This window comes from Lissotriton helveticus, chromosome 1_2 (genome assembly GCF_964261635.1).
Source record: "Lissotriton helveticus chromosome 1_2, aLisHel1.1, whole genome shotgun sequence".
Classification (NCBI taxonomy): Eukaryota; Metazoa; Chordata; class Amphibia; order Caudata; family Salamandridae; genus Lissotriton; species Lissotriton helveticus.
The window spans coordinates 453,224,602-453,251,728 of NC_136058.1; the positions used below are offsets into that span (position 1 = coordinate 453,224,602).

The following is a 27,127-nucleotide window of genomic DNA, read 5'->3' on the forward strand; positions in this document are numbered from 1 at the left end:
TGGTTCAATCGGAGCTCTGAGGAGCTGCGCTTTGGCTCAGCTCTGGCTTGGTTCAATCCTAGCTCTGAGGAGCTGCGCTTTGGCTCAGCTTTGGCTTGGTTCAATCCTAGCTCTGAGAAGCTGCGCTTTGGCTCAGCTCTGGCTTGGTTCAATCCTAGCTCTGAGGAGCTGCACTTTGGCTCAGCTCTGGCTTGGTTCAATCCTAGCTCTGAGGAGCTGCGCTTTGGCTCAGCTCTGGCTTGGTTCAATCCTAGCTCTGGCTCTGCTGCGCTTTGGCTCAGCTCTGGCTTGGTTCAATCGGAGCTCTGAGGACCTGCGCTTTGGCTCAGCTCTGGCTTGGTTCAATCCTAGCTCTGAGGAGCTGCGCTTTGGCTCAGCTCTGGCTTGGTTCAATCCTAGCTCTGAGGAGCTGCGCTTTGGCTCCGCTCTGGCTTGGTTCAATCGGAGCTCTGAGGAGCTGCGCTTTGGCTCAGCTCTGGCTTGGTTCAATCGGAGCTCTGAGGAGCTGTGCTTTGGCTCAGCTCTGGCTTGGTTCAATCGGAGCTCTGAGGAGCTGCGCTTTGGCTCAGCTCTGGCTTGGTTCAATCCTAGCTCTGAGGAGCTGCGCTTTGGCTCAGCTCTGGCTTGGTTCAATCCTAGCTATGAGGAGCTGTGCTTTGGCTCAGCTCTGGCTTGGTTCAATCCTAGCTATGAGGAGCTGCGCTTTGGCTCAGCTCTGGCTATGTTCAATTCTAGCTCTGAGGAGCTGCGCTTTGGCTCAGCTCTGGCTAGGTTCAATCGGAGCTCTGAGGAGCTGTGCTTTGGATCAGCTCTGGCTTGGTTCAATCCTAGCTCTGAGGAGCTGCGCTTTGGCTCAGCTCTGGCTTGGTTCAATCGGAGCTCTGAGGAGTTGCGCTTTGGCTCAGCTCTGGCTTGGTTCAATCCTAGCTATGAGGAGCTGTGCTTTGGATCAGCTCTGGCTTGGTTCAATCCTAGCTCTGAGGAGCTGCGCTTTGGCTCAGCTCTGGCTTGGTTCAATCCTAGCTCTGAGGAGCTGCGCTTTGGCTCAGCTCTGGCTTGGTTCAATCGGAGCTCCGAGGAGCTGTGCTTTGGCTCAGCTCTGGCTTTGGTTCAATCCTAGCTCTGAGGAGCTACGCTTTGGCTCAGCTCTGGCTTGGTTCAATCCTAGCTCTGAGGAGCTGCGCTTTGGCTCAGCTCTGGCTTGGTTCAATCCTAGCTCTGAAGAGCTGCGCTTTGGCTCAACTCTGGCTTGGTTCAATCCTAGCTCTGAGGACCTGCGCTTTGGCTCAGCTCTGGCTTGGTTCAATCCTAGCTCTGAGGAGCTACGCTTTGGCTCAGCTCTGGCTTGGTTCAATCGGAGCTCTGAGGAGCTGCGCTTTGGATCAGTCCTGGCCCTGCTGAGCTTGTGACCTTGTGATTGTGAATCTGCGTGAATCAAGCGCCAGGACGCCCCTTTGCTGGGGCAGCTGCGCGCTGTATAAATAAAAATAACATAACATTATGTGTGGTTTTATATATGCTTATTACCTAACTACGTGGCCAAAAGATTCCCACAGTACATGCCAGCCACATTACTGCATTCTTCCTGCCTTCTGTATTCTCGTTGTTTATCAAGCTTTCTGGGATGGCCGAGCTTCTTCGTACGAACTAGCTACATCCTGGAGCTCATTAATAAAACTTCTTAACATTTTGGTAAACAGCATGTCTTTTAGCAAAATGCTTAAAACCTGGCTTTTGCCAGAATTGATGTGTCTCCTGAGCCACAGCGCAACAGACATTTGACTGATAGCACGCTAAAGAAAATTCAAATAATACAAGTTGCACGGCCTGCCAGGCTATTGTCAAACGTACGTGTTTGCCGTATCCTCTTTTTAAAATGTTATTTACGTTTTGAAGTCTTACGACAGAAATCAAAAACCAGTTCACTGGTCAAAAATCAGTTGATACATACGGAATGATAGTTATATCGACAGTGTGGTCACCTGTAAAGCGGCTTATGCGCAGGGTGTTGACACACTTGTACAATTCACAATCTATCCGTTGGATACTTTACATAGATGGTAATGTGGCACCTCACAGATATGTTCTTTATCATGTATTCGCTGTCACTGTCCGTGTTGTCTTCTTCTAGTAGGAGGTATTGCCTCGAAGGACCCCATATGTCTCTAGGTCGCAAGTGCTGCATTAGTCGTATGCTACAGATCTCCAACTGCGAACTGCATCAGATTCTTTCAAGCATCCAGTCTTTGCTCTTGGGAGATCTGCTCCTGCCCCAGCATATGGCTACTGTTGGACTTGGCCCCTTTCCCCAAAAAATTTCGCTTTTTACCCCCCTATTGTAAGATGTCTCCCCCATGGTAAGGTTACTTTATAGGCCATGTGTGGTGTGAGAGGCCATGTTAATGTGTAATGCCATGCAATGGTGTGAGCACTTATTTTCCCCCATGGTGTCAAATGTACCCTGATGAAATGCTATTTTTGAAATGGATGCCATGGCTGTACGTTGTGCCACCTGACTGCAGGAGGTTAGCGGTCTAGTTGTTAAGTACCCAGCCACCCCTAGCTTTTGGAGGGAAGCCTGGCACCCAGGGTGCTCTACTCCTCCCCCTGAGCCAGTTTAGACCAGTTTGCCACAGAATTCTAGAAGGCTCTGGCACTGTCTGGGAGGAGGATATAAATAAAGGGGATGTGCCACCATGTGCTGAGACAGAGCTGGGACAGGAATGTGAGGGGACCTGCTGCAAGGGGATACCACCACTTGGGCCTGTGTGCTGGGCCCTGCACCCATCTAGAACCCCCCTACTGTCCCCATGGCTTGTGAAGTCCCACTTCAGGAGTACAGGCTGCCGTGTGGGAGGAGGGCCACGCTGCAGTGGGGATGGTGAAAGCCTACCACCCTGTTTTGATGATGCCCCCACTACCTGCTGACCTGGCCCAGTAGTGCTACTGCTCTGTCCCCAGGGCCCCTGAAGAAGGAGGGCCCTCCTAGGTCCCTGTGGCTGCCGAGACCTTGCACCACGCAGGCGCTGCGCAAATAAGCGCCTAGAAGGGAAGGAGTGTCGTGGACTGGACCCCCCAGGAGGTGAGAAGAGTTACCCTGGGACCCCTGGGCTTGATGCTGGGACTGTCCGCCCCCCCTGCGCTGTGCTGCAGAAGTGCTGCTTGGCCTGAAGGAACTGACTACCTGCTAAGCGCTATACTGCTTGTGTCCCCAGAGTGCTGTGGCCCTGGAGAAGCGCTGGACCCCTGCACCCTGTTGCCTGCTGAAGCACTGTGCCCTGTGACTGTTGTGGCCCCCGAGGCGCTATAACTGACCAGCGCCGGTCTGCCCGCGTTTTGGCGCGCTTTTGGCCACATGTGTCAGGTATGATTTGCGCCAGAATACTATGCCGGGTGCCTACCCCGTGTCTTGAATAATTAAAAAGGCAGGTGCCTATCCCGCGGAAGTGCTGCTCTCACCGCCGCAGCCCGAGGGCCGTCTGAAAAAGCGCTGTGCTGGTCTCCCGCGGCGGACCCCGGTGACAGGAGAGGGCAGATGGAGTGAGGTGTGGGCCGCACTAGGCCCCGAAGCCGCAGAGTGCCGCCATCACGTGACGGGGGCGCCGACCGCCCCGCCACGCGCACGGATTGGCCAGAGTGGCTGAACCCACCAAAGGCCGAGCATCGATTGGCTGCCGCCCGGGCCGTCCGAGGAGGCCGGCTGAGAGGCAGGAAGGGAGCCGGAAGACATCGATCCTAGGCCCCGGGTCCCAGGAGGGAACACCGGTGAAGCAGGAGGTGAGAGGCTCTGTTGCGGGGCCCCCGTGGTCTAGAGGGAGCCCCGTGGAGAGCGAGCGGAGCGGGAGCCCACCCCGCCGGTCTGTGCCCCACAAGAGGAAACCGTTGGAACGAGCAGAAGAGCTGCCGGGGCCCTCGCGGTGGAAGGGGAGCCCCGTGTGCTGCCGCAAGTCCAGCGCTGTGCTGCAGGGGCCTGAGTGAGGCCTCGCGGGCCCCGTGTGACCCGTACAGATCCAAGAAGCTGCCCCAGAGCTCTCATACTCTGAGGAGAGCCCCACAGAACCCCGCAAGAACAGCAGAAGTCCAGCGAGTGTGGGCTACGTTAGACTTTGTTGGGGGGGTGAGTCGGGGCACCAGGTTGGTGCCCGCCCCCGGAGGAGGAACGGTCGTTGGCCCTAATTGTACACCGGAGCCCACTGGACTGGGCTGGGGGACTGCGCCCATTACCACTCTTTAGATCCCTGAGGTAGCCTCTAGCCCATGTGCTGCCCCTAAAGAATGTGGGCCTAGATAATGGTGACACCTACATGCTAATGGGCCTAGGCCCAGGTGCTGAGGTTGAGTCCCTTGTTAAAGGTGTTTTAGGCCCGACAGGTTTCAGATTTACCTCCTGTTGCTAATGGTAATGAAGATTCATGCTAAGGCCAGGCATATTGGGCTCTTACCTCCAATGTTCGATGTTATGCTGATGCAAGTTATGCTATGCCTTCTTACTTAATGTGTATTTTATGTCTAATGCTTACAGCTTACTCCGAGGTGAGGCTAATGATTAAGGCCTGAGTTGGCCCTGCGATATGGACCTTGGGTTTCAGCATTAGTATTTCTTTCCCTCACGTATTCTGCTAAGGTTCCACGCCAATGATAACACTTTTATTTCAGCTGGACACTAATGAACGTCCTTAACCCTTCTTCTTACTTCTCCCATTTTTCCTTGTAAATAATCCCCTATGCATTCATTGCTCTGGCGCCCGTTAGCGCCCTTTTTGTGATTACTGCTATTATTGTGTTTTACCTTTGCAGGTTGGAGATAATACTAAACTTATTCTTTTTCCAACCAGAAGCGGTGTCGTGTCTCTTTTGTGGTGTGCCTGGGGTGTCGTCTGTGGGTACTGCGTGGATGCTTCACACATGTCCTCTGAAGTTTGGCCTGCCCGCTCTGCTCCATGCTACCCCCTGTAGAATTGGCTACTCCATTTCTAACAGCAACCCTTCGTTTAGTTAACAGTACTATCACCATGAACTTTCTATATGTTTGAGGTAGATCTCGTACATACGCCCGCAGTGCCACAAAAGGTGTCCTGTTTAGCTGGGAATCAATCCTTGAGCTCAATTTCCCAAAGACCTCCTTCCCAGGATGGATAAGTTGTTGGGCATGTTCACAACAGGAGCAGAAATCCCACTCTGGGGGCTCCACATTTCCAATATCTAGTGTCTGTCCTGAGCTCTCTTCTACATAGGCCGAGTGGTGAGGGGCATATCCAATAGAGGTATGTATAGTGCACCAGTCGTGCCTGCCATTAGCGGATATTCTTTGCATCTTCTCCCATGTCTTGCATCCAGCTCATCCGGACTGTATTTTGTATTTCCGTTCTGAGCACAGTCTGAAGTGCTGTGGCATACAAGAGGGACATCCGCCTCGTTGGAAGGACTCACAACATCACGAGTCCAAGCAGTTATCAGCCCTCTGGTACGGCAGAGGACACCAAGTAGGGCTCCCACTGATCGGGACAAGTGATCCCCTTGTCTCTATAATACTTAAATGTGTGAAAGGAGCCCTCTCTGTACATATCTTCTATAGTGTAGAGGTGCCTGTGAAACCATATTTCCCTAGCAGCTGGTTCACAATTCACCTCCAATTGCAGAGTGTTCAATAAGGGGAGTCCGGGGGAGTCCATCTCATCCTGGCCAGTAAACGCTGCCAGCCTCAACCACGTTCATACAGTGCATTCCACTGTGTGCATTTCTACCCTCAGTCTAGTGGGGGTCTTAAGGAGCACCGTCTCCAATGGTCAGAGGCCGCCAATCCCATTTCCATGACATGAATGCAGCCCTGCTGACTTCAAACTCCATCCTGCAGGTAACTAATGAAAACACTAAGTTGACTGCCAAAAGCATGAAAAGAGACAGCACCAGGCACTGCTGGCCTCTGGCTTCTAATTTCATGCTAAACAAGCATTGGCATAGCCAATAGGTCTCGCCTTTGCGACCTTTTAAGTTTTTAGCCGTGCAACAGTTGATGTTACTGCACTGAGGATATTGTGCTGCATAACTAAATACTTATAAGGTAGCAAAAGCGAGACCTATGCCAATGTTTGTTAGATCTGTCGGTGCAGAGACCTGGCATGACCCGGCCCACTTAAAGCCAGGCACCAGTCGATGTCGAAAAGCCACAAAGAGACCTACATATGTCAAGGTATCAAACAGTTGTGTTTGCAGCCAGTCTACATCGCTACTAAGTTACAGCGTCAAACAACCTAACGCTGTATAAATGCCAACAACAAAACATAACATTAGTGGGGTGTGAGGAAGCTACCTTGAGGAGAGAGCCACTTACCTGTCTAACGCCAAGGGGGACACACAATCACGGGTGCTGACTCCACGACAAATGCCAGAACTACGCCACTCAGACTCCTCTACTCTATTTCCACAGGAACACAGTCACAGTAATACCCCCGAAGTACCGTCCCCGCAAACCGGAAGAAGAATCCATGGGCCAATGAAAGGCGGCAGGTTCAAACAGAAGGGGCGGAAGACGAAGAGGAAGAACGCCGAAGTGGGGAGTTCGTGAGAGAAGACGCGGGACCAGAGAGAGAAGACGCGGGACCCGAGAGAAGCAGAGAAGCCGCGGGAACCAAGGAAGAAGACGCGGGACCCGACTTACCGGACGCCAGGATACCAGGGAACCCCGAGGACGGCGAGGAAAGCTGGTACAAGGACTGGTGGTGTCCGGAGGAGGCTGGGGAGCGGCCGTAACTCAGGAGAGTTACGGCGGAGCCGGTGAGTGTTGACGGCTCGGGGCTGGCAAGGAGAGGGGAGGGAGAAGAAGCGGGTGGGATTACAGGGGAGGGAGTTTGAACCAGAGGGTACTACTGGCTATTGCGACCCCCCCCTTCTGTGGAGTTAAACGCCATTCCATAATCCAGGATACTGAATAACTGCTATGGGATTGTGCACCTTTCTTATTTTCATTTTTCTAGGCACTTAAATATTCCTACAAAGTTCTTTCTGTTTCCAGCCCCCCCTCTTATTTCCCTCTTCCAAAGAATTGCTTCTCCTTGGCTTTTGCTCAAATCTATTAACAGACTGGGCACCAACTAAGTACATAGAGCACAAATGTGGGGTGACGGGAGCTTACAGCCCATCATATAAAAACATCATTCTGACGGCTCCTTTATTAGGTCTCGCCTGTCGATGCGCATGCGCATCGAGCTTGCGAGCCTATTGCGGCTTAAACAGTCTTTAACCAAGTTGCAAGGAATCGTGGCGATTCCTTGCAGTGCCCGTGACTTTTAAGCTCAATGCGCATGTGCATTGAGCTTAAAAGCGCGTGCACATCAGTTCCCTCAGCCGCAATCGCCGTCTGTTCCCTCAGCCGCATTCCTCCGACACCTTTTGAAGTGAAGCTTAGCTTCACTTCAAAGGCCCCGGCTTCTTCACACCCACATGCCGCTCTCCCCGCTCCGCCCCCTCCCGCCGTGTCCACTTCACTTTGACGGCCGCAGGCCGTCTCTCGTGTTTCTGCTTGTTTTTTAAACCTCCCATCTGGGATACACACTGACCTCGCACTGAGGGGTGTTGCGCATGCTGGTTTTGAAAACCTTTCCACAGTTAGCAACAGGCCACTTAAATGAGGGGCAACACTGATCTGTCTCGCCAGGAAATACAAGCTTTAAACAAAAACATTTAAAATTATGTTTTGCTGCACAGCGCTCAGAAAATGTGTAACCTCATGGGAAACCACTTCTTTCAACTTGCCCATCTCCCGGCTCCAAAATTCAAATAGATGCGTTATTTTTCCAAAAACATGAACACGTGAACTAAGAATACCGTGCTCTGCAGTCCCCAGGTTCGGCCGGCAGTTATAGCTCCGGTGAATTTCATTCTCCATATTTGGCACGACCCAATAAAATTGCTTCCTCTCCGCTAGCAAATTCGGGATCGAAGTTCCCGTATGTTTCCACGTATGTAAATCCAGGTCTGTCTGCCCCAGAGACGGGCTGCCCGGCGTGCTCTATAAAACATGGAAGTAAATAGGCTTTCCTAAAGCCGTGGCTTTAAGCAGATTTGTAAAGCATTAGTACTAAACATTCCAGCCTTGTCATCTGGTTGTTTATGCTTCTTTTCAGCAATCACAGTATGTTAGCTTGGTGAAGATAATGCCTCTTTTTTTATATCTATGGCACACAGATGCAATGGACCTATTGCCGCCTGACACCACTGCAGCTCACCCCTCTCTGACCCTTTCTCATATTCTTTCTATTTGTGTCTGCCGCTCATTCTCTCTATGTCTTGCTGTCTCTATATGTCTCTCCCGCATCACCTCCCTCCCATCTTTCAGGCCGTGCGACAGAACTTTTTAAATTATTTCCAGGCTCCTCACAACTTGTTTATATAGCGCAGACTTTACCCGAAGGTGTCAGAGCGCTTCACAAACCCACTTCACTACCCACTACCCAACCCCTGCCGCCGGACAGCGGCACTCACAGCGGCTAACACGTCACTCACCCCACTGAAAATGTCACACTTAGCAAACCAAAACCTTGGCTGCTTTGTGCATTTCTTAAACTGTATTCTCCTTATGTTTGTAACATTAAATTAGTCTGTGTATTGTCGGAATGGTGCCAACCCCGTAACGCACAGATCCGATGTGAGGGACCGCCTACTGGATTATAGTCATCACCCACCCTGTTCTCCTTATCTGGAAAAAATTCCTTCATTTAGATGGCCTCGCCCCCCCATTCACCCTTTAACCAGACCCCTCGCTATCTCTTCTTTAGCTGCCTAAATTACTGCCCACCGCTCCCCCTCCCGCTTTTTTGCCTCAGTCTAAACCCAATCAGTTCCCTCTATCCTGCCTTCTGATCCTCCCTCCAAGCGCTCCCCGTGACAACACAGTTCAGCAAACAGAAATTAGCTTCCCTGCATCCCCCATGGGATGCAGGGAAGGTCTCGCCCCCTCCCTTCTCCAACCCCTCCCCACTCTCTCTCCCAGCACAGCACCATCAAAAAACCCCAGCCGACAGTGCAATAGGTCTCGCAGCATTTGAGTTAGAGCTTTTAGAAATGTTTATGGCTTTTTTTATTTGTAATTCTTTAGCATTGGCTACAGGAAACAAAAATGCTAAAGATTTTTAAAAAAAACCCATAAACAATTCTAAAAGCACTAACTCTAATGATGCGAGACCTATTGCATTTCCAATGCTTGTTTTCTTTATCCTCCTATGAGCCTCCGGGGAGACCACCTCGGTCAAAGGGAACCCGGAAGCAGGACAACACCTTTGCCCACATCAAACCCCTCCAGCTCACAGGACTGATCAGGGGAAGAAGAAGAAGACCGCCAAGGACACCCATCCCAACAGTCTACAGCCCCACCTATTATCAATAAACCACTTTTTGTTAAACCCATACTTCAGCCTCCACGCCTGTTTATCAAACCCGCCCTCCCACATGGGGTGCTTGGTGGATTATAGGGAATTTCCATGTAGCGAGAAATATGATGCCCCTAGGATTAGTTATAGTTATTTGCATATTATTAAAGTTTTTTTTAGGTCTCGCGTGCCGTACTGCGCACATGCGCAGTCGAGCTAGTGAGATTTTATGTCTTAGTGAACTTCACTAGGAGGATTAAGCCCCGACCCTCTTCTCCATTGGCTGGCCTCCTAAACGGTGGCCAGTCATTGGAGAAGAGGTCCTAGTGACGTTCTTCTTTCTCTCGAAGTCCCGTCCTTTTCAGATTGGGGGGCGTGTTTTTGACTTTCTTTCTTACATTCTTTGATGTAAACAACTGTCAAAAACACGCCCCCCAGTCTGAAAAGGACGGGGCTTACAGACAAAAGGCTTTTCTTTTCTCTTGCGCTTCCAAATCACTCGCTGCAGCATTTTTTTAAAGGAAAACGTCAGTGGTTTTTTCCCCTGTAATTCTTTTCCCGAGGCGTTGTTGTTTACACATGTATAGTGGTTTCTTGCCTCAGCTGGCACAGGCTTTTTTGACCTTTCATCCATGTCTTACGGAGTCCGTGACTTTTAGAGAAATGTCTACCCTGATATACCTACGCTCAGCGAGACCAGACAAATTATTTAAAGGTAGATAAGGGGTTGTAAAAATAGGTGTACGTGCCTCACCCTCTCACCCCATCACACCCTCACACACCCTCACCCTCCCACCCCCTCTCCCCCACCCTCACACACCCCCTCACACACACTCACCCTCACACACACTCACCCTCACACACACACACTCACCCACACACTCACCCTCACACACTCACCCTCACACACTCACCCTCACACACTCACCCTCACACACACTCTCACCCTCACACACACCCACCCTCACCCCCACATACCCTCACCCTCACAAACCCTCACCCTCACACACCCTCACCCACCCTCACCCTCACACACTCCTACCCTCGCACACCCTCACCCCCTCATACACTCTCACCCCAACACCCCCTCACCCTCACACCCCCTCACCCTCATCCTCACACACCCCCCTCAAACTCAAACCCCTCACCCTCACACCCCCTCACCCTCACACACCCCCTCACCCTCACACACCCTCACACACACCCTCACCCTCACACACACCCTCACACCCCCTCACCCCCACGCCCCTCACCCCTCAGCCTCAAACCCCCTCACACCACTCACACCTCAGCCTCAAACCCCCTCAGCCTCAAACCCCCTCACCCTCACACCCCCTCACCCTCACACCCCCTCACTCCCTCACCCTCACACGCTCACCCCCACACACCAGGTGCTGTGTGTGTATGTGTGTGTGGTGCTGTGTGTGTGGTGCTGTGTGTGTGTGTGTGTGGCGCTGTGTGTGTGGCTCTGTGTGTGTGTGTGTGGCTCTGTGTGTATGTGTGGCTCTGTGTGTGTGTGTGGCTCTGTGTGTGTGTGTGTGTGTGGCTCTGTGTGTGTGTCTGTGTGTCTGTGTTTCTGTGTGTGTGGCCCTGTGTGTGTGTGTGGCTGTGTGTGTGTGGCTCTGTGTGGCTCTGTGTGTGTAGCTGTGTGTGTGGCTGTGTGTGGCTGTGAGTGGCTGTGTGAGTGTGGCCCTGTGTGTGGCCCGGTGTGTGTATGAGTGTGTGGGGCTCTGTGTGTGTGGGGGGGTGCAACTGCAATAGGTCTCACATTTGCGAGAGATTAAGCTGTTGGCATTGTAAATGACAATGCCATTTATTTATCTATTTTCAAAACCAACACATAAATAACAATTTTGTCATTTACAATGCCAATAGCTGTAACTTTTGCAACGGCGAGACCGTTGCATTGTAAATGCTTGTTTATATCAGCGGCTGTCTGCCTGTAGCTTCTTTAGAGTACATTTGGATGACATTATATGGGTGTTACTTGGGGATCCCATGCTGCTGAGGGTCGTTCCATTGCAGTCAGAGTTCCTGTGTTGGGCATTCGTCTCCCTGTGCCCACATCCTAGTTGCCCCCGGGGTAGCCTCCTGCTGAAGTGTGCATCTGATTTCAGCATAGTCTGAAGTATGCATGATATGGCCTTACCTCGAAGAGCGCGTGCCTACAAACTCACAGTGCAGCAGAACTCTTTATTTGATGGCACTTTCCAAAGTTAAACTTAATGTAATGATTGGGATTTACATTTTTTCTTTGATTGCCTAAACTGTCTGTACCTGTCTTTAAATTGCCGCACAAGACGGTCTAAACGTCCCTCAGAACACAATACCATGCATCACCACACAGCACCTTACAACAGCATAAATTAAGTTCTAACTTTGAACATACACCCAACATGTCAGAATATGCAATTAACTGGTTATAAAGATGTCCACCAGCACATATCAGTAGCTCCCTACCCCACATGTACATCTGAAATGAAATGAAATGAATTGGTTCGTACTTGTAAAGCGCACTTATACTCATGAGTGTCTTGGCACTATACGCATACCGCTGTAGAACCCTTCCTGGCTTTCCCTGTGAGGTGTCCACTCCTGGGCACCCCCAAGGTGGAGACCAGGCATCCTTAGCGTTGTGGGGGCCGTTGTGGAGATTAAGCAAACTATTGCGCAGAGTCGCAGAGTGGGACTCCATGATTGGAACAGGCACAGAGGCGAGAATTATCAGGTCCGAGGAAGTTGAGCCCAAGACCCGCCGAGGCGGAGAATTGAACCCTGGTCCCGGGCCAGACCTCTGCATCAGGGTCTGCCGCTCTAACCATTGAGCCACACTTATCCACAGGGCAGTCAGCACCTGTGGCAACCGAGGAAATGCATGGAACCAATTTGGCACTGCTCTCCGCTCTCACCCACCCAAACAATACCCTCACAACTCATTACAACTGACACACTCACATCACTCAGCCTACGGAGGGCACCCGTCCACGAATCTGAATCAAAGTTCACGCTGCGATGGAAGCATTTAGAAAGTCATATTCAGAATATAAAACAAGGCCTCTATGCCATACTAATGGTAATTAACAGTAACAAATAAAGTTAATGGTAGTTTAGACCCCAATCACACTCCATTGACGGAAAATATCACCGCAGTCCGAACTGTGCCTGCTTGGTGAAATCAACAGTTGCCACTTACATTCTTTTCACCTCAACTTATATTCTCTTAAAACCTCTTCCAAGCTGAGCCTAGAAATGTTGGTGCTCTGGGTGCCGTGACGTTTGGCCCCACCCCTTCCTTTAGAGTACAGCTCCATCTCATTGGTCTAGTGGTAATCTGGTGAACCCTGGTTGGTGGCTCTCTAGATTGCTTCCCAATAAAATCCTCGCTATTTAATTCACTCCTCTCTTATGAATCTTTGCAAACAGAGCAGTAATACTAGCTTGGGGGTGAGGTGCCAAAACCGCAAGCTATCAATAGGCCGCACATGCAAAATTAAAATGTTCTGTTTGGAATTTATTAGAAAAGGCAGAGCTTGATGGAAGGCTGCTCTATTTGGACAACTTTACAACGTAGACGGAAACATATTCTTTCCATATAGGGCAGCCTACTTTCATTCCCTGCTGTTAATAAACCTCCCATTTTGCAGCGGTTTCCTCTGCCAAAGCGTATCTTAAAGTTCTGGAGAACTGAACAAGTTGTGTCTTTGCCTTGTGACACCAATCTGAAAGGACACGCGCAATCAGACTGAACAGGAATACTCAAAACATATGTTTCGGACATATTTTTGTATTCGCAGGTTTATAAATGAATGTGTTCAGGAATAGAAAAGGATGACCCGGTTAGTCACTGGGGTTGGTTTTAGGAATAGGCAAACTTTTTGTTTGTCTCAGAGCGAAGTGTAAGCAAAATAAAAACTCTCTCCAGCCAAATAAATATGCCGTATATTTTTACTTTTAAAAAGAGAGACGTGTTCAGTTCATAAACTGTTTTTCCTAAAGATGAGTCTCCTTCAAAATGACCTCGCCTTATCTGTGGCTGCCTCTAAGCGGGTTTTATAGCGGGTTACAAAGCTCTTTCGTACTGGAAAAGAATTAATACAATACATATGCTCACTGCTAAATCTTACGGAATATGAGAGCCACCCAAAAAGCACGGGTCTGGTTTGCCGTTACGCCACATGGTGGTTGCAATGTGTTAGGAACTTTCCGAGTAGGTTGAATTCACAGTACGGGGAAAACAGAATTGCTTTCTTATATGATGCAAAACGTAGAAACATAATTTTTATGGCCTAACGTCCCCCATTTGAATCTCTAATTAAAATGTTTCTTTTATTATCAGATCAAGTATCTGCGTCATTGTTAACAAGTCATCTGGACAAAAAGTTGATGGAAAGTGAAAGAAAGCTCTCGTATCGTGAAAGCTAACGACCCATGACGAGAGAGGAAAGCCATTTCGTGCCTCTGCTCGTAAGCGCGCGCACATGCACGCAAGCGCTAGGCCACAGTGGTAGCATTTTCTGAAGCCCTTACTAAAAGTCTCGCCAGAGCAGCTGGCTCAGGCGAGACCTAAAAATGGAGTGTGGGGCAAACGCACATCAAGCGAAACACGGTTATGTCATAGTGACTAATGCCCTTCCTTTTACTCCTGAAAGAAACACAAAAAATCATGTTCTCCATAATTTCCCTGAAGTTATATTTCTAGGAAAGAAGTGTTTTACCATCTGTGCGTTTTCCTTGGTAATGACATTAATAGATTATGAGTTTTAGTACCTATTTGCCATGATTGTTACGTGTTGTTTTAAAACATATTATAAATTCACCTAGTTAGTCCTGAGACTGTCTCCGTGGGCATCATTACAAGTATAGTGGGCGGTATTCCCAGAGGACTACCACTCCTTCATACTGCAAAGAGTGTTTCCAGATTTAAACTGAACAGGTCAGGTTTTCCTGGACCTGGTGTTATCTGGTGCAGACTGAAAGCAAGATACCATGGGAAAGAGACTTAAAAGTACTTGCGCTTCTCCTTACCTGTGGCGATATCGGTGAATGGCGTCGACACTCAAGATAAGAGGCAATGATGAAGAACCGACAGAGTTTCACAGCTCCAGCTTATCACTTGATTGACCTTAAAAAAGGAAGGAGACAACACAGTTTTAAAATTATGGTGACTACCAACAGCAACCGACAAAATGCAATGAGGGCAAAAAAAATATATATCCATTTAAATATGCTAAAATTTTAAAACATGCAGAAAAAAAAATAAGCTATAATAAATATAAAGTGCATAATTATTTGGACTGAACAGGTGTCCACCACAAAGGATAAGGCCATCACTTGCTAGATGTCACACAAATTCAATTAAATAAACCAGTGGTCGATTCCCCGATGAGATTCAAAGCAGTCAGACTATAATCAAAGGAAACAAGTAAAGTATGTGAGCAGTATACACACAGTAGAAAAAGTCACACAAAACACAATTAAATTCCACTCCAATTAAAAAATATATATTGAGGATTTTTAATCAGTGAAACAAACCCAAAACAACACAAATCAAATGCAGGGAACAGGAGATATAAATATATTTTTTTAAACGGTTTAAGCAAAAATAGTGCAAAAAAAGCACAGACGACAAGGATACTCAAAGGAGGCGGTAGACGGAGATGTGGGTGCGATTTGAGTCTGCGACAGAGCCCTGGTTCGATACCCCATGTAGACTGATTCCACTGAACTGTAAGACAAGGCTGTCTTCCCATAACACAAATTGGAAATCGTAGCTGCCGCAGTGGAACTGCCATTGGATACTTGCCACAGGTTGGTCCTACTAAGGCTCTGAAGCGGTCGAAGATGTTGCTTGAAAAAGTTTTCAAGTTCCAAAACAGAAAGGGACTTTGTGGGTTTTTCAGGTGCTGGGGCCTGTTAGTGGGACAAATCTGAAACTCAATCCAATGCTGGTGAACTGCCGGTCGGGTACGTTTCACAGTAGGTCCTTTAGGCGCTGGAGTAAAAGTTGTCAAACCTTTACCTGGAGTCCAAGCAACATCAGGAATACATTTCCAAGCCGCCTAGGACATTGGGCGCAGAGTGCCAGGCAGAGGCAACTAGCAAAGTAAATTCCAAGTCCCAGTTGCCACTGGTCAGCTGGGAATTGTAGGGAAACTGCATCTTTCGGCTTTTGTGCCCCTGTAGCAACAACCAACAAACCCTTTGGAGTTCACTTCTTGGTCTTGAGTAGAGCAGGCCCAGTCCTTTTGAGCTCCCCAGACACCAGGTCCAGTCCTCCTCTGTTCTTCTTCAGGTCCAGAAAGTGTTCAGAAGAATGGTGTATGAAGGTTCAGCTTTGTAGAGGACACCAGCCTGTGGGTGGAGGACACATATGGCACTCCTAGTAACTCTAGGAGTAAAGGTTCTCATGCCCTGGCATACCTTCTTTCTCAGTAATTACGGTTTGCTTTACTGCCAACGTGCCCAAATGTCATGTGCCAAAGCATTTTAGAATGGTGAATGTCTACAGCCACACTAAACTTGGGCTCTGAGAGTTGTGGGAGTGTACAGAAGCCGAAGTGCATTTAAAACAAGCATTGGAAATGCAATAGGGCTCGCATTAGGAAAGTTTGAGCTATTGGTCTTGTAAATGACAATGTTTTTTTATTTATGTGTTGTTTTTGAAAATAGCTAAATTAACAGCTTTGTCATTTACAATGCCAATAGTTATAACTTTCGCAAATGTGACACCTATAGCATTTGTAATGCAACATGTTTTGTATTTATGTGACTTAGATGTATTGATATTACAAATAACAATGGCTTTTAATTTTTTTAAATAATTAATACTTAAATAAAAGTGATTGTAATTTATAATGGCAATAGCTTAAACTTTTGTAAATAACTTTTGTGAAGATTATGTTCAGTGTATCCAAGAACAGAAGTTAAATATTAACATCTTTTTGTGACATTTGTAATAAAGCTTGAAACATTTAGAGAACATATTTGAACCAGTGATGCTGTGGTGGTGCTGAGTGATGCTGTGGTCGTGCCGAGTGCTGCTGTGGGTGCGCCGAGTGATGCTGTGGTTGCGCTGAGTGATGCTGTGGTTGCGCTGAGTGATGCTGTGGTTGCGCTGAGTGATGCTGTGGTTGCGCTGAGTGAGCCTTTGGTTGCGCCGTGTGGTGGTGCCGAGTGGTGCTGTGGTGGTGCCGAGTGGTGCTGTGGTGGTGCCGAGTGGTGCTGTGGTGGTGCCGTGGTGGTGCTGAGTGGTGCTGAGGTGGTGCTGAGTGGTGCTGAGGGATAATGTGATGGTACTGAGTGATAATGTGGTGGTGCTGAGTGATAATGTGGTGTTGCTGAGTGATAATGTGGTGGTGCTGAGTGGTGCTGAGGTGGTGCTGTGGTGGTGCCGAGTGGTGGTGCCGAGTGGTGGTGCCGAGTGGTGGTGCCGAGTGGTGGTGCCGAGTGGTGGTGCCGAGTGGTGGTGCCGAGTGGTACTGTGGTGGTGCTGAGTGATAATGTGGTGGTGGTGCTGTGGTGTTGCTGGGTGGTGCTGTGGTGGTGCTGGGTCAAGTCAAGTCAAGTCAGAATTTATATAGCACACTACATACCCAGAGGGTCTCAAGGCGCTTGAGGAAGGGGGGGGGGAGGTTTACTTATCGAATATCCAGGTTTTAAGCTGTTTTCTGAAGGCTAGGTGGTTTTGAGTAAGGCGGAGGTGGATGGGAAGGGAATTCCAGGTTTTGGCCGCTAAGTAGGAGAAGGATCTTCCCCCCATGGTGGCTTTGTGGATGCGCGGAACAGCGGCGAGGGCTTGGTTGGACGAACGCAGCTGGGGGTGTAAAAGGAAAGGCGCGTGTTGAGACAATCAGGTCCAAGTTCGTATAGGGCTTTGTGTGCGTGGGTGAGGAGACGGAACGTTATTCTCTTGTTGACGGGAGCCAGTGAAGGTCTTTCAGGTGACCGGAGATGTGGTCTGTGCGGGGGATGTCTAGTATGAGTCTGGCTGAAGCATTTTGGATGCGTTGGAGTTTTTTCTGCAGTTTTGCGGTGGTACCGGCGTAAAGGGTGTTTCCGTAGTCCAGACGGCTTGTAACCAGTGCGTGGGTGACCGTTTTTCTTGTTTCGGTGGGGATCCTGTGGAAAAGTAAATTTTGCCATGTTCTGTGTCCCTACGTGTTCCCCATCTTATGTTGTATGTGCATGATTAATATGCATATGTATTCCCCATGATCGATTAAAGACGCAATTACAGTTGTGTCCATCTCCAGTATGCCAGTTTCCAGTTCTCGTGAAAGCTACGAGTATTAGGCCTATGTAAAGCTACGTTGCCACGTTTCTCAGTGTGCACGTTATTTCATTGTAAAGTCCCCGTTTCTAGGCCTCAAAAGGGCCCGGACTCAGATTCAGCTCCTGTTTCCTAAACCCTCTCCGAGGAGCGATACAGCCCCCACCTGTATCCCTGACCCTTCACTTACTTCCTGCCTCACAGTGCCCGGCTCGGCCTGGCTCTGCCTGCCAGTCTGCCAAGAGTATGTTATGATTCTAGTTATCAGTCCAGCCCTCCTTCTCTGCATTCCTAAGCTACTGAATCGCATCAATAGTTTCAGTCATCGTCTAGCCTTTACGTCTCCATGTAAGAGAAATACTGTATTAATGGTCATTTAATATTCCTCAACACGCACTACATGTAGAATAATGCATGCACCAGTCTTAGTGTCTGTTAGCCTTTACCCTGATAACTTTTGGATTCTATCAACATGTTCTCTAAACACCAGATACTAGATAGTGTTTGGGTACATGTCGCTCTGACTCTCCAGACTTCAGTCTCTGCTCCTAGCGCAGAAGTCATAGCCCCCAGCTTCTCCCTGGTAACACGTCATTGTCAGTTTGCGCGCACCACTAGGTTAGAGGTCCCGGCTCCTTAGGTAGCCCCCTCCATGTTTCCGCCCCATTTATGACATATTCCGTTACGTTTACATCACATGTCTATGTTCACGCCTCTTGTTACACCTACTTTCTGCCTTATCTCTCGCGACTGCTACAGGCCCTGCCCACTGTTACGCCTACTGTATGTATTGTAATGCAATTGTTTTAACTATATATACTTGTGTACTGTTATTAAAAGCCAGCGCGCTCATTCCAGCTCCTGCCCGACAGCTGTCGGGGCCCCCCTGTTGGCTAGCCATCCCAGATCTTGCCCGTGCAGGTTGTCCTGTTCCTGTCCTTTATGCTGTATTAAACCTGCAAACTCCTACTACCTCGAATCTTGACTCTTATTTATTGAGCTATCTGTTATTGTTATATCCAGTCAAAAATAGAGGTATTATTTATTTATTTACCACATAATGGCGCCCGAATAGGGACTTGCCCTTTCCCCACGCGCCGGTGAAGCCACGCAAGCCCCCTGATCCTCTGCAGCCGTGACGGAACCATACCGTGCACGTGCAGATATTTCTGCTTCAAGTATCCCTCAGGCCCACGGAGGAGACGGAGGTTGCGGTCCAGCATCGAGACGAGGCGGTGGAGGAACGCGGCGAGTCCCGACCAGAGCCCAAGCCGAGAGTCCAAGGTCCGAGGTATCCGGAGGCCCACCCGTAACAGAAGTCCGAAGTTCGTCCGTCCGGCGTCGTAGCAGTCCAGTCCAGTCCGAGGCCTTCCGTTCTTGCTGCCCGGTGAGTACCGTTGCTGGGGTAGTATCTAGACAGGGTCAATTGCATTGTCTCTGGTCCGTGGGTTTGGGTACACAGATCCAACACGAAGTGTCCACTTAGGTGGATGCGGGTCCTGACGTGTCTCTTTATGAGACCGGTAAGTTTCGTACTGTTTTAGCAGTGCATCTAGTTTCTGTTCTAGTCCGTTCTGTTCTCGAGAAATTCATGTATTCTGTTTTCAGTATTCCAGGTAGTATTTTGTCAGAACTGTTATTTTAAATGTCATCCATGTATTTCAATGTCGTGGTATGAAAGTGGTGTAATTATCGTGTTCATTGTGTATTGTATTGTGTCTAGACTCCAGCTCAGTCATGCCGTTGTTTTCCAAGTTACGTCAGTTAAAAACTAGAAAAGGTCTGTTAGAAGAAGCAGTTCCTGTCCCGCCTAGGGACAGTCCAGGTCATTTTATGTATCAAAAGCATGGCATAAGTGCCATATTATATCTAGATTTATGGGTGGAGTACACCAAACAGTTAGAAGAAAAGTACAGATGGCCCGTATCGGGTACATGGGATGCCGAGTGCATCATGCGAGTAGAAGAAGTATTATGGAAAAAGAAAGCCCGACAGTCACAGAAAGATGCCATCGAGTTATGGCGCAAAGAATCTCATAAAAGAACCGAAAAAGAAATCAGAAAGTCAGAATTAAGTAGAGAAACCTCAGAAAGAGTCCAAGAAAGGGAACTAATCGAAATAGGTGAACGAGTTAAAACCGAACAGTCAGACAGACAGAGGAATGCCCTCATTAAGGGTATGTATCCTCTTCTTGCCGAGGGCTTGCCAAAAGCAACCCCGGAGGCATCCAGTAATTTTCCGCCACCCTTAGTTCCGACCAAGCTACGTCACAAACAGACCGCAGCTGATATTTTTCTCTCGTCCTATTTGGACGACACAGTCCCAGAATATGCAAATCCTGTTCCACCAGCTCCTGTAAATAATGTAATTCATGGTCCTCCAGCCACCGGGGCACCTGTTACAACACCTGTTACGGTACCCCCGGTCCAGCCCGTAGTACAAATTCCCGCCACATCAGTCACTCTGCCAGCACGAAGAGTATCAGTCGACGATTCCAGTATAGGGGCCGCGGGAGGAGGTCCTCCTGGTACCCCGCCGCCAAGTAGACGTTTAGGAGCAGTCGAGTTACATGAACGTGCGTTACAGCGTACGCCCAAATATAAGACTATTGCAGAAATCAGGCGACTTCTTACTGAATGCTGTTATGATCCAGTCCCAGGCGAGGATAGTATGGTTATATATTCCGTACGTATAAGGCAGGTGTCCGAGTATTTGGTCACCCTACCGAATATGAAAGAAGATCTAGACAGAATGTATCGTTTCATTCGTACAGGACAAGATCCAGAAAGTATTGCTGAAGTCATGTCTCTCAGGAAATCTGAGATCCAGTTTATGCTATTAAAGTTTCTGATCAATTGTTTAATTAGGGAACAAGATTCCCCGACTAAAGACCCGACCGAAATGAAAATTCTGACAAAGTGGAGTGATAATATAGCCGAGGGTAAGCACAAGACACTCAATAGTATAGAGAGTATGTACAAGAAAATACGTAAAGAAATAATAAGGTTACACGAACAACGTAAAGAAGCTCTAGGAAGCGAGAAAGAAAATGACTCTTCTACTGAAGAGGTAGACGACGAGAATCCCGCCAGAATAGCGTATGTGGGTAAATCTAGAATTCCAGACCGACATTTACGCCTAGAACACAAGAAAGTCTTTCATCTTCCAGCACCAGAACAAGGCTCTCTAGAACAAGTATTTCAAGCTACCGATCAAATTCTGAAATCACGAATCGGTTATAGTGAATTAGGTACTATGCATGAACAAGAACTAGCCCGATCAGCAGTCCGATGGATTACTGATTCTACCACTTTTCCAGACGAAATAGTGCCACAAATGTTTCTGAAACTGCCCCCAGCCGAGCAGCGACTGGTGGGTATGTATATGATCCAACACCTCATTACACTGTATGAGGGTCAACATTCTGATCCAGGTCCGTTACATGATATCCTGAACGAGCTACTCCAGTATAGATGGAAAGGTTTAGGTACCGATTTAATTAGTGTCATTCTAGAACAGCGCCACAAATATAGAACGTTTCTGAATCCGCATTTTGTTCATGTCTCACCTCCAGAAAGTAAACCGTTTTACATAGACAGACAGCATCCGCTACGAGAAGTACACCCAGTTAGGACACCAGATGGTGAAATGCAACGAGTATTTGTTTACACCCCAGTTACCAAGATGGAACTCTTAGAGATGAAGAAATTAATTCCCTGTCACAACACAGATACAGCATGGTTCCAACGAGAATTAAAAGACATGCTCCGTATGGGAGAATACACGTATCCAGATATTATTAAAATGCTAAAAGTCCTGTTGCCTGCGGGCATATACGAAAAACTCAAGGAAAAGGATTGGGAGGTGGGAGAGAAAAAGATCGATTGGACAGCTCTAGAAGCTGAAGATAAGATACGAGTACCAGGTACCGGTCTTGGAGACAAATGTAAAGAATTACCTGAATTGTTAATACAAGTTTTGCCTAGGTTATTAGCCACTAAAAAGGAAGACTGGGATGCAATCTCAGCCTGTAAACAGAAACAAGACGAAGACACTAGTGATTTTTATTCCAGATTTGAGAAATGTTTCATAATAAACAGTGGTTTGAAGACGAGTAGTGAGTCATACCCTCATCTTTTTGTTACTAAACTAGTCGAGAATTCAAATCCACAAGTTAAAAATCGAGTTTTGAAAGTCGAGAGTACCTGGCAAGCTAATACTCCGTCCCAAATGCTCCAGATGCTCCAGTACCACCAGAATAGAATCAGAGAAGAGCAAGAACACGAGAGAAGACGTATGAAAGACACAAAAATGAAAGTACTAGTTGCACAATCTGTTCCTCAAGACAGTCAGAAGAGGGGTCCGAATCAAGCCAGTCATCCTGCAGCTCCCGTTAAAGGGACATGCAATTATTGTAAGCAGCCAGGTCATTTTATAAACGAGTGTGCAGTTCTGAAACACAATATAGCCACTGGTAAAACTAAAGAAAGACCACGTCCGCCTAGACAAGAACAAGTTTCACAGACTTCACAGCCACAGAATGCACAACAGACAGTTCCAGCACCGCAGCCTATCGCTGCAACTCAGCATGTTACACAGCAAATGTACCAGTATGCACAGACAGAGTATCCAGAGTATCAAGCGTATTCATGAAACAGCCTAGAGAGGGAGGTAGGCTTGCCTCTCATCGAGATTCCTGTAGATCAAGAAGGTCCCTATGTTCATAGTCAAGTATTAGGGAAAGACAGAAAGTTTCTGATTGATACAGGGGCAAGTAGGACGACTATTAGTCACGACGAGGTTCCAGGGGCTCCGCTCTCAGGCTCTAGAAATGTTTCCCTTGGATTTTCAGGAAAGCCTATTGTAAACGAGATATCAAAGCCAGTTACTCTGGAAGTAGGTCCATTGTCCCGAACTACTGATCTATTGCTTACGAAGTCATGTCCAGAAAATTTGTTAGGTATTAAGACACTGAAAGAATTAGGTGCAGTTATTTGTTGTTCCCCAGAGGGGATATGTTTGTTTTTACGTGACTTCAAGGGTCACTATGTTTTACGAGATTTTGATCCGAGATTGTCTAATGTTCCGCAGCATCTATGGGCACAAGGTCCAACTGATGTTGGTTTTATGCAAATCACACCCCATCGTGTGACTCTCAAGCAAGGTATAGTCCTGCCAAGAATCAGACAGTACAGATTGCCACCTGAGGCTGTAGCAGCCTTATCCAAAATTATTGACGAGCTCATTGCTCAAGGAGTAGTTGTAGAAACTGACTCCAATGTATGTAATTCTCCTATCATTCCAGTCATGAAACGTACTGATCCAAATGCACCCCCAGTATATCGATTAGTGATTGACCTTCGAGAACTCAATAAATGTATCATTCCCCAGTACCCAGTTGTTCCAGATATCTCATCTCTATTGACAGCCATTGATTCTGAGGCTACATTTTTCACAGTCATAGACCTCAAAAACGCATTTTTCAGTGTCCCCATTCATCCAGACAGCCAGTACCTTTTCGGATTCTGTTTAAATGGAAGGAGCTATAAATTTACACGAGCTCCTCAAGGTTTCACAGAAAGTCCTAGCATCTACAGTCAAGCACTTAAGAGACAACTAGACAACATTCACATGCCAACTGACACTGCCCTGCTCCAGTATGTCGATGATCTACTGATCACAGCCCGTTCTGAACGTGCTTGCGAGCGAGCATCACTTACAGTCCTGTATTTTCTAGCCGAGATGGGGCACAAGGTGTCCCCTTCGAAGCTTCAATTCTGTGTCCAGCAAGTGATCTACTTAGGCCACTTACTGTCCAAGTGGGGTAGGCAGTTGACACCCGATCGCATCCAGTTAATAGCGAGTCTTCCTCAGCCCAAGACCCAGAAGGAGGTACGTGCTTTTATCGGCCTCACTTCTTATTGTCGACAATGGATTCCTCAGTATGCATTTCTAGCCAAACCACTGATACAGTTAACGACACAGGAGGCAGCCGTATCGACTGTCCTCCCTTGGACATCTGAACATACACTTAGTTTCAATGAATTAAAGAAAGCTTTATGCCAAGCTCCCGTTCTAGCTACACCGAACTACAGTAAGCCTTTTACACTTTTTGTCACAGAACGTAATGGTACAGCATTATCTGTTCTTACACAAGATCAAGCCGGACAGTACAAGCCCTGTGCTTATTTTTCGAGCACACTAGATCCAGTAGCCCAGGCTCTGCCTGCGTGCCTCAAGTCAGTTGCAGCCACAGCACTAGCTATCAGACAAAGTGATTCCATAGTATTAGGACACTCCCTGACAGTACAAGTTCCACACTGCGTGGAAGTTCTTTTAAACCGAACACAGACTCAGCACTTGACAATTGCACGTTTGACAGGTTATGAACTGACACTGTTCCAGCCACACATAGAAATCAGACGCTGCAACGTTCTAAATCCTGCTACACTGTTACCGTCAGTTACTTCAAATCCTGCCACACATGACTGTGTGGAAGTTGTTAACACTATGACTAAGCCAAGACAAGATCTGACAGATATTCCATTACCAGATCCCGACCTGACACTTTATGTGGATGGTTCATGTATGAGAACGAGTACAGGAGAACTAGTAGCCGCGTATGCAGTGACTACTGACACTGAAGTTATTGAAACACACCGTATTGACACCCTGTCTGCTCAAGCAGCAGAGCTAGTTGCTCTGACACAAGCCTGCATACACGCCAAGAACCTGAAAGTTAATATTTACACAGATTCACGCTACGCATTCGGAGTTGTACACGACTTTGGAGTGCTCTGGCAAGAGAGAGGTTTCATGACTTCTCATGGAACCAAGATTCAGCATGGTCTCCTTATTCAAGCTCTGTTAGATGCAATACATTTACCGACATCTATCGCTATCATGAAGTGCAAAGCACATACGAAAGTTACTGACATTATTTCTCAAGGTAATGATCTAGCAGATCGAACAGCCAAGCTTACAGCACAGACACCAGACATACCAGTTAACAAGACACCGACATCCACTCTAGAACAGACTACTTGTATGACAGTTAAGGACCCTACTCAAGATGTCATAGATATCCAGTTACATGCTACTCCCGAAGAAATCAAGAAATGGTCCGAACAAGGAGGGGTCCAGACAGATCAGGGATGGGTGACGAAGGGTAGAGCCACATGGTTTCTCCCCGACTCTATGGTTCAAGTCATTATCAATACCGCACATAGTCCAGCACACTTAGGAGAAAAAGCCATGTTAGACAGTATCCAGAACCTTTGGTTTAACAAGCATTTACGAACTGCAGCCAAGCATAAAGTCCGTACCTGTATGATATGTTGCCAGTTCAATCCAGGTAAAAGTGTCCCGGTGGAACAAGGTGGATTCCAGCCTCCTGACCACCCTTTTGAAGTCCTCCAGATGGATTATATTCCGATGGAGCGATGTCGAGGTTTCAAGTATGTCCTTGTAGTTGTATGCGCTTTGTCCAGGTGGACAGAAGCATATCCAGTCCCAGATTACACAGCCGCGACCACTGCCAAGCAGTTGGTTCGTGAGTTCTTCCCCCGCTATGGACTCCCAAGGGTCGTATATTCTGATAACGGCCAGCCATTCTCATCTGAACTCATGAAGCACGTTTCCCTTTTACTAGGGTACCAGTGGAAGTTCCATTGTGTACGCCATCCAGAAGCAGCCGGTCTCGTAGAGAGACATAATCAAACCTTGAAAATCCGTATTGCCAAAGTCTGTAAAGAGAAAGGTGTAGACTGGTTAGTTGCCCTGCCAGTTGCCCTGTTCTATATGCGCATGGTCGCACATTCCAGATCAGGTCTGTCCCCTTATGAGGTCGTACTCGGCCGCCCCCCGAACGTGTGGGGTACACCCAGACCCCGAAGTATTACAGATGTTTCCAGTAATATGCTGACAGATTACCTAGCTTCCTTGATGTCTGCCCTACACTCTTGTCGTTCACAGGTTGCCGCCGCATTTCCAGACAATACCGAGGTGAAACCGCATGAAATTGTTCCAGGAAGCTTGGTTCTCGTCCGGAATTTTGATCGTTCGAGTCCGCTGGAGCCTCGCTGGAAGGAGCCGAAGTTAGTCCTCCTGACCACCCGTACTGCCGTCAAGTTAGAAGGCAGGAAAGGGTGGGTGCATCTGTCACACGTCAAGAAATTTCACGGACTAAAAACTGTTTCCAAGAACATTTCCAAGGATTGTCAAGATTTTAAAGACTGCCAAGAAACTATTCTTAAGGACTGTCCCGCAAATGACATTGATACCAAGCCTCCCCTGTTAGAGAAAACTCCACAGCAGGAGTATAAAAGTAAGCTCCGGTCTAGTAAAATAAGTCAGTCAGTTGAAACCAGTTGAAACCAGCTAGGTGAAACGGTTAGACAGGTATCTGACATGTATGAAATAGACCCCCATAGTGAGAGAGTTAGTCAAAACTCAATCCGATGTATCGTTTTTCTAAGTTTTATATTGTTTCTGAGCTTGATGATTAACTGCACGAGCTATGCATTTCATTTATGTTTTCCAATTTCTCATATAAATAAGTCTTCTAATGCTACAGTAGAGCACACGTTTAGTGATCTGCCTCCTCATGAACTCTCTTACCGCCTCGCTATGCGTAACAATTCCTTTATCCGTATGTTACACTATTCACACCAGACCAGCAATGCCACTAATTGTTGGGTGTGTGGTCGACTCCCCCCTTTCCAGACACCGAAGGGAGTTCTGCCACTGTTTCCTTATCCATTTTCACATAACGGTTCATGTGGAGCCTGGTCCATGTTAACGTCATCCACAACAGATATGTCCTTTTTGAACAGTACATGTTTTCCAGACAAGCAAGGTCTTCCCCACAGAACAGGGTTAGATCTAGAAAATGAAGTTTATAATTTAGGTAATTATTCTTCGAAATTCATGGTCCTGAATGTTCAGTCTGATCCTACTCCAGACTTACCCGCTATTTCAGTATTACCAGTCAAAGGCGAATTATGTGTCCGAAATAATGGTTCCGTACATGTAGGACATAGTGATTGTACTACTATTGTCAAGTATAGTGACAGTGGGAAATCTATTTTCAAAGCTTCACGTCATTCTTATTTTGTTTGTGGTCAGACCGCATATGTTCGTCTGCCCCTCGATTGGGATGGAACCTGTTACATTGCCTTCCTACTGCCACCAGTTTTTCTAGCCCCATCTGATTATCATAGAAACACACATCTAGTACACATTAGACATAGAAGGGAGATCGAGTCCCCGATTGTCGATCAAACTGAAACTGCTCTAGAACAGTATACAGATTTCAATAGAGGTTTCTTCTTCTTTATAGGACCTATCCAGAATAGTAAGTTAATACGTAGATTGACCAGAATCCTTGAAGCAGTAGTGAATGAGACTGCCTCTGCTCTAGGTAACTTAACCGAAGAGCAATCTGCTATGAGATTTGTCGTGCTCCAAAATCGTCTCGTTCTTGACGTCATAC

General features: G+C 47.6%; 1 protein-coding gene across 3 annotated transcripts in view; it reads right to left on the reverse strand.

Moving 5' to 3' along the window:
• Positions 1-27,127, reverse strand: part of LOC144807712 (uncharacterized) — a 172,669-nt gene that overhangs the window by 80,564 nt on the left and 64,978 nt on the right. For all 3 annotated transcript variants that reach the window (XM_078673365.1, XM_078673368.1, XM_078673364.1), the window contains exon 2: positions 14,391-14,487. The gene's annotated coding sequence lies outside the window, so the exon portion shown is untranslated. The remainder of the gene's footprint in view (positions 1-14,390; positions 14,488-27,127) is intronic.